Here is an 8,880-nt window from a genome sequence, read left to right on the forward strand (position 1 = left end):
CATTGTGCAGTTTAAAACCAACTCCTTCCACAATCAAAGATCTTGCTTCCTCATTCTTGAGTCAGAAGAGTTCATGCCAATTAGTTCAGCAGAACTATAGTCTTCATGGCTAAAACAAACACCCTAAGTGAACCAAGGAAGCTGAAATAGGAGAGTGCGGGCCTACCTGGAAGAGCTCCTAAACCCAACTACAAAGAGCCCATGAGTGAGACACGATGCAGAGATCTATTTGTGATACACACAAAATGATAGCCAGCATCCCTCGAAGATTCGTTAGGTGCCAGGCACTTTTTAGACATTACCTCATTCAACTACTTGTAACCCTGCAAGAAAAACATTATTATTCCTGTTTCACAAATAAGAAAATTAGAGTCCCAAAGAAGCCAAATATTTTGGCCAAGATTTCTCAGCTAGAAACTAACGGAGCCAGAACACAAATCAAAGCCCTTCTGGTTTCAATTCAGTGCTTATTCAGCCAATCCAACATTTCCCACACCCACAGGAAACTAACCAACCTGCAGAGAATGTCCTCTCTGCCAGGGTACAGACAGAAAGCAGAAACTCTACCAGGGATTTCAACAGAGAGAATTTAATATAGGGAAATGGTTAAACAGATAGTAGGGGCTGTTGAAAGATAAATGGGGAACGCTGAGTAACAAAAATTGTAGTTACCACCTCTGGGACAGGGTGGACATACGAAGGAGGCTGGGGTCATCGGATCCTAGAAGCTTGGAGGCATTTGGAGCTGTACTCAGATTCTGAGGAGAGGGCACTGTCTTGCATTGCTGGGCCCTCAGAGCAGGAATGACAGTGCTGGTTCCAAGAGTCCTGACCGAAGTTAGAAACCACCACTAACTCAACAAATCCTGCTTCCGGGGTGAATGGTCACTGCTTGGACAATGCTGGCAAGAGAGCAAGCAAGCACAAAAGACAAGTCCTTTCTCCACTCTTGTCACCCAAATTCCTCCCAAGGTCCCTAGGCAAAGGAGATAAGTAGTTAACAGAGTCCCAGCATGATAGGGCAGAGTATAGAAGGGTGGGTCAGGAGCTGGGTGGGAACAACTTCCTAATAGCACAAGGGTGTGTGTAAGTGCCATGCATGTGGTTTGTGGCAAGGGAGATAATCTTTACTATAATAATATCAGGTGCTATAACTGAGCACCGATGATGTGACGTTCAGAGTGTTCCACCCATTCCATGCATTGATCCATTACTCCTTACACCCTAAGAGGTTAATGCTGTTATCTTAGCAATTTTACAGAGGCACAAAATAATGATAAGAGGTGCTGAGCATCTTGCAAAAGGTTAGAAAGAAGAGGATCTGATCCAGTGATACCACTCTTGGACATCTATCCAAAGGAATGTAAGTCAGGATTCAATAGAGACACCTGTACACCAATGTTCTTCTCAGCACTATTTGTAATAGTCAAGCTTTGGAAACAGCCCAGGTGCCCTACAACTGATGAATGGATCAAAAAATTGTGGTATATATGCACAATGGAGTATTACTCAGCCACAAGGAATAATGACTTGTGGTTTGAAGGTAAATGGATGCAATTGGGGGACATCATGTCAAGTGAAGTAAGACAACAGGTGAACTGAAGTGGAAGATAGACCCAAAAGAAACTTATACACAAAATCAAGCATGCTCATACACAAACTCATATGCAGATCATGTTTGTAGCAGTAGAACTACTCTATGGAACTTGGGGAAAGAAGGAAAGGAAAAGAGAATGATAGAGTATCAGTAATACCATAAAACATAAGATCTGTGAAGGTAAAGGATATAAGGATGTGTATTGAAAGCTGTTGAAAATGGGGAGTGGGAGGTAAGGGGTTAAGGGAGAGTAATGGAAGGGGTTAAACGGACCAAAGTAAAGCACACCCACAGTAGGGCTACATTGAGACTCGCCTTTGAACACCAACAGCATCAACTTAAATATTAATAACAAAAGACAGGACTGTAAAACAGGCGCAGTGTGTTTGGGGTACAGTGGGAGGGAGAGTGAATGAAGAAGATTAAGGTGAGGGTATATAGTTGATGGGCTTAGTATTCTTATAGGAAATAGAACAAAGAAACCTCTGACAATTGCTTTAAGTGGGGCGGGGAGGGAGTTGAGAGGGAGAAATGATGGGAGCGATGTAACTAATGTACAATATAAGTCTAATTGGAAATGTTACTATGAATCCCCCCTGTATAGCAAATATAGCCTAATAAAATAAAATAAAATAAAGAGGAGGATCCAAGTTCAAAGTCAGTTCTGTCTGGATGCTAAGACCTTGCTACCCACCTGTGTTAGTTTGCTTGGGCTTCCATAACAGCACTGCGAACTGAGTCCCATACAATACAACTGTATGGTCTCACAGCTCTAGAGACCAGAAATCAAAAATCAAGATGTTGGCTGGACCATGTTCCCTCTGAAATTTTCAGTACAGACTTTCTTGCCCCTTTCAGCTGCTTTCTTTGCATTCCTTGGCTCATGGCTGCATCACTCCAGTCCCTGTCACCATCTTCAGAAAGACCATCTCCTCTGCATGTCTTAGGCATTCCCTTTCGTTGTTTCTTGGACACTTATGTTGGACTTATGACGCACTTGGTTACTCAGGATGTTCTCATCTAAAGACTCTTGACTTAATTACATCTGCGAAGGTATGTTCCCCAAATAAGTTCAAATTCACAGGCTCAGGGGTGAGACTTTGGACAAATTCTTTGGAGGACCACATTACCAAACCACCATACCAGATAAAATGACTTATAGGTTTTTGGACATCATGATATGCAAAACCATTTCAAATGAAATCTGTGGCCGGGCATGGTGAGGTGTGACTGTAATCATAGCTATCCGGAAGACATCAGTAGGAAGACTGTGGTCTGAGGCCAGCCCTGGTCAAAAACATGAGATGGCATATAAAAAAGTAACTAAAGCCAAAAAGTACTGGGGACGTGGCTCAAGTGGTAGAGAGCTTGCCTAGCAAGCTCAAGGCCCTGAGTTCAAACCCCAGTACCATCTAAAATAAAGTCTCTCTTCTTAGAACATTTTCAGATTCTAAAGCAATGTTTTATGCTGTATGTAGTACTTTCAAATTTTTATTACCATAAAGTAATTGTGCGAAGGAGTCTCATGTAGGTAAATATCTACATGCATATAATGTACTTTGGTGAAATTCACCCCATCTATATTATTCTTCCTTAACTCACTCCCCCCTCCTTTTTAACAGGTTTTAGTGGTTTTCATTTGCTGTTTTCTATATATATCTAATGTACTTTGATCATCACCCTCTCCTCCCTCCTGCTGCATCTTCTTTGTCAAATAGTCATGTATGTAGGGTCTTTAATAATTGGTGTTCCTGTACCTTTAAGCTTTTTTTACCTTCCTAAAGACAAACATGCAGTGACATCTTCTTCAGCTCCTTTCATCTGAAAGAGCCAGCCTGTATGACTTTGCCTCGTCAACTCATGACCTCATTTCAAATCTCCTCTGGAAATATCTCTTCCCTCCTCCCCTGCCCTGCTTCAACTGCTTTCTTTTTTTGTCATATTATTGCTGTAGTGGAGGTACATTGTGACATTTACAAAAGTGCTTACAATATATCTTAGTTAGATTCGCCCCCTCCATCATTCTCCTTTATTCCCTCTCCCCCATTCTTAGAATAGTTTCAACAGGGTCTCATTTTTCTGTTTTCATACAAGAGTACATAGTATTTCCACTATATTTACCTTCCTCAACTTTTTCTTTGCCTTGACTTCCCTCACCATTTGCATTGTGCCATCCCAGAATTCCGTGGGCACACTTGGTCCAAGGAGTATTATTTCGGATGAGAGCATTTCCTTGATCATAAGGAAGGAGTCTCCATCACTTGTCCCAAGACAATGGAACCTTCAAATGACAGTTTCTCTTCTTACTTGTAAGAACCAAACAATCAATTTTGCAACTCACCTGGCTTGGGACATAGTTTGGAAATTTAAGTACCTTGTATATATGCTTCTTATATGTGTGTGTGAAAATCAAGATTTCTCAAAGCAAGCAGATGTTTGGAGAGGAAGGCACATTATGTCTTTTTGCAAAATAAGCATGAGCAGCAGGACCCCTAATGCATCAAGGTCAATGAAATGCATTTCCTATGCCTGATCTGAAAGCATAAAAAGGTGCCTTTTCTCTCCATGTAAATGTGTCAGGCTCATCTTTATTAGAATTTGAACTATTTACTAGTGAATACTTCCAGCGTACCAAGTACTACATCTTTTGAATTTAATTCTGAGGTTCTGATATTTTGCTTCCTGGGAGAAAAGAAGATGAATATTAGAAAGTGAAATTTTGAAACCCATCCAGGAGGTTTTCCATCCAAGTATCTGCATATTAAAATCATCAATATCTATTTGAAATTTAATTCTCAGAAAGGATTTCCTGCCTCCACAGACACGGATGTTGATCATTCTGCATTAGTCCTCCTTCTTTCCCTACAAAATCCTTGGGAACATTTCTTCTGCAGGCGGGGTATGTTCTTGGCATGCATAAGCTAACTCCTCAGCATTCACGTATTTTCAGCAAGTTCCTCATCTGTGGGTTCACATTGTACTTTTCTTTTTTCAGGAAGTAGATGAAAAGAGCAAAATGGATTCTTTCAAACATACCACCTCTCCCCTTCCCTATTACCAGGAGGAAAGAGCAAGACTCACTGCTCTTGGTGCTGTATGTTGATAGAAATGTCATTGTACCTTCAATACCTTGTCTCAAGTTAATTTGGGGTAACAAGTAAGCACCAGGTACTATTCTACCTTGTGATGATACTGTAGAGTGCAGTGTGTTTGGGGTTTGGTGGAGAAGGTTGAAAGTATCCAAGGAAGTCAGGAAGAGGAGGGTTTTCACAGGAGGAAGAATCCTAGACCAACAGGCAACCACAGCTCTAAAGAGCCCTCTGCCCACACTCCAAGCCTGAGCAACTCCCAAGCTCCAACAATATATTTGCCTGTTGTGTTAATTCATGACACAAGCCATGAACTCTACAGTTTGTTGAAACAATGGCAGAATATTTTTCTCATTCATTTGTCTAGAGTAGCCCTTCTGCCCTCATCCTACCTGTGGAGGAAGAGAGGTCTAAGGCAGAACCAGAGCTCTTGGTGATCAAGTGTCCATTCTAACTTAGTTCTTTCATGGTAGCAGTTATACAAGATTTCATAGTCCTTAGGTAATTCATCCAAGAGGCACAACCGAGGGAAAGTGGGATTCTCAGTCTCTTTGTTAAGTGTCTGGTTGCTCTGCTCACAGCCCAGCTACCTCTTCCATGGTGAGTCCCATGTATATAGCTCCAGCCAAACCTGGCACTGCTGTAGCTGAGGACAAGGTATATGAATGGGTAGTTTGTAAAGTCTGTGGCTTATTCGTATAAGAAAGAGGAGAACTGGGAAAGAGACAGAGACTGGATATTCTTTGCTCTCAACTATACTACATCTTGTTTCTTTGTGTTTTGCCACCTGAAATGTCTCCCTGTCTTCTCCACCTAGGGAAATCTCACCACCCTTCAAGGATGTCCACTCAATATCTGTTGTCAGAATTAATGACAGTAGCAGCCCAAGTTCTTAGCAAACCTTTGAGGTTCATGGGTAAAGGTAAGAAGAATGAGTGGATAATTAGTGAGGAAATGGGATGGGGTGATGTGGCAGATTGCATTTAGTCTTTTGATATGTGTGTGGGACTCCAGGTTTTCATACAGACAGCCCTGAAAGTCATATGAAGATGGATACAGAGACTGGAATGATGTAATGACAAGGTGAGGAACACTGAGTTGTGCCAGGACAGAGGCATGGAGCAGATTCTCCCTCAGAACTTCCAGAAGGAACCAATGTTGCTAGTACCTTGATTTTAGGTTTCTCCCAAAATAAAACTGTGAGAGAATAAATGTCTGTTATTTTAAGCCATTGAGTTTGTAGTATTTTGTCATGGTAGCCCTGGTAAACTAATACAGATTTTTACTTACATGGTGAACAAGTGTTTGGGTTAATGAGCTTCAAGAGACGTGCATTTGCCATGATCCCTAATGGATATACTAAACAATTTTGACAACTATTTATGGAAGACCTATTGTGTGCCAGTCTCTGTTTTCTCACTGGTTTTAGTCCAATGAACACCATAAACCAATAACCACTCTAGTGAGAGCCTAAGGCGCAGGCTCTGTGAGTGGAGGAGGGGCTTCAGCTGGCAGTCAGTCAGAGCCCCTGAAGAGATTCTTGAGAATATGTGGGGTACTGGGAAGACAAGAGGTAGCCCTTTCCTTCCTGCTATGGCTGTGAGTGCTTTTGTGGATAAAGCGAATGTCCAAGGTAAATGCACATTTAAATGCTTCTGATACTTTGATGATGCACTAAACAGAGTGTGAGGTTTACTGATTGAATGACAGGCAGTGCCAGTGGATTCAGTTTTCTGCATCCTATCTTCCTTCAGTGCTAAGTATTTTTCTTGAATATTAGGAAATATGAATGGGGTATGTTTCACATTGAAGTCAATTTTAGAAAAAGCATTCTGTATTTTATTTTATCTTATTTTATTTTATTTCATTTCTTCTTATTTTATTTGTGATACCAGGGTTTGAACTCAGGACTTCACATTTGCTAGGCAGGCACTCTACCACTTGAGCCACGCCTCCAGCCCTTTTTGCTCTAGTTATTTTGAGATAGAATCTCACTTTTTGCCCAGGACAGCTTGGACTGTGATCCTTCCATTTTTTTTAAGTTTCCAACATGTCACCATGCCCAGCTCTTTTCCATTGAGATGGGGTCTTGGGTTGGCCTGAAATCTCGGTCCTCCTGATCTCAGCCTCCCAAGTAGCTAGGATTAAGGGCATGAGCCACCACCACCTGGCTTTAGATAACGTATTTTAAATCAAAAGAGATTAGCTTCTTTTCTGTTGAAGTTCCTGTAACTTTTAATATACTGATTTGCATTGTGAATCTTCACATGGAGGTGTAATACACAACATCCTACAAATCAGTGGACAAGAATCTTACAATGAAGTAACTCAGGGAATCAGCTCTGTAGGAAACACATTTGGAGGAAAACCTTACAGTACCTTGCAGAGCACCTACTGAATTAGATGTGACTGATTTAAACTTTCCTTCCCTTCTCTTTCCTCCAGGTTACTTTCCAACAACCCCCGAACAGAGATGGACATCACATCCCCAGAAGACTCTATGCAAGTACAGCTAGACCCCCACCGGCGTATGAGCAGATGTGGTTATATCCACAAATGAAAGACATCATCTAGGTGATACATATAAAGGGAAAAGTTCGGGAAGGTCCGTGGCAGAGTGGCTTCCCCTGCATTTTTGCAGTGTTTGTTCTTCCACACCCACTTGACCGTGTAGAGACGCTTGTACGTAGAGGGTTTGCAAAGCTGGTAACAGAAACATGAGTCACAAATAGAATCTGATGTGACTCAACCCTCTCTTCACGTAAGACAAACCAACCTCCAGGCAGAATGGTCTCCGATGACGCCTGTGTTCTATGTTATCTGAAGTCTCTGGTCATGCTTTTGTTGCTTTCTGGAATATACAATTACAAGTATTGAAGTTGCAGAAGCAAAAAGCATTAAGCAATTCCTTAACTATAACAACAGATATGTACAGCTGTGGTGTGAATGTGTCCCCCAAAATTCATGTGCTGGAAGTTTAATCCTCAGTGCAACAGTATTGAGAGGTGGGACCTTAAAGAGGTGAGTAGGTCATGAGGGCTCTGCCCTGGGAATGGATTAATGCCATTGTCACAAGAATGGCTCATTGTTAAAAGAGTGACTTAATTATAAAAGCAATTCTTCCCCCTCCCCCAATCTTTCACCATGAGATGGGGCACCAAGAAGTCCCTCACCAGATGTAACCTCTCACTCTTCTGTCACTCTTGAACTTCCCAGCCTTCAGAACTGTGAGCCAAATAAATTCTGTTCATTATATTATACTTACATAAAACAGACTAAGACACACACTATTTTATGTCATGGGCCCATTTCAGTTCCCAAAACAGTTTCTTAAATGTCCTCATTTCCATACACACTCCAACAATGACTCACTTCTACACTCTGACTTCCTTGCACTATAATTTCTCCATCTTTAAATGGGAAGTTAAAAAAATTATTCATTGGTGAGATCTTCCAGGCACTGAATGAAAATAACTTCAACCCCAGGATACTCTACCCAGCAAAGCTATCATTCAAAATAGATGGAGCAATAAAAGTCTTCCATGATAAGCAGAAACTAAAACAATATGTGACCACAAAGCCACCATTACAAAAGATTCTGCAAGGGATCCTGCACACAGAAAGTGACACCCAACTTAACCATGAAAAGGCAGGCAGCACCAAACCACAGGATAAGAAAAAGCAAGACAGTAGAGAGTAACATCAAGTTAGGTACACACAATCAAACCTTCAAACAACTAAGACAACTAAATGGCAGGAATCACCACATACCTATCAGAACGAACGCTTAATGTTGATGGACTTAATTCACCCATCAAAAGACACCGTTTGACAAAATGGATTAAAAAAGAAGATCCAACAATTTGTTGCTTACAGGAGACTCATCTCACCGACAGAAATAAGCATATGCTTAGGATGAAAGGCTGGAAGAAGATTTACCAAGCCAATGGGCCCTGAAAACAGGCAGGAGTAGCAATACTTATCTCTGACAAAGTAGACTTCAAACCTACATTGATCAAACGAGATAAAGAAGGACATTCCATACTAATAAAAGGGGAAATAGACCAAAAGGAAATAATAATCATCAATCTGTACGCACCCAATGTCAACGCACCCAATTTCATCAAACATACCCTGAAAGACCTAAAAGCATATATAAACGCCAACACAGTGGTTGTGGGAGACTTTAACACT

This window comes from Castor canadensis, chromosome 10 (genome assembly GCF_047511655.1).
Source record: "Castor canadensis chromosome 10, mCasCan1.hap1v2, whole genome shotgun sequence".
NCBI lineage: Eukaryota > Metazoa > Chordata > Mammalia > Rodentia > Castoridae > Castor > Castor canadensis.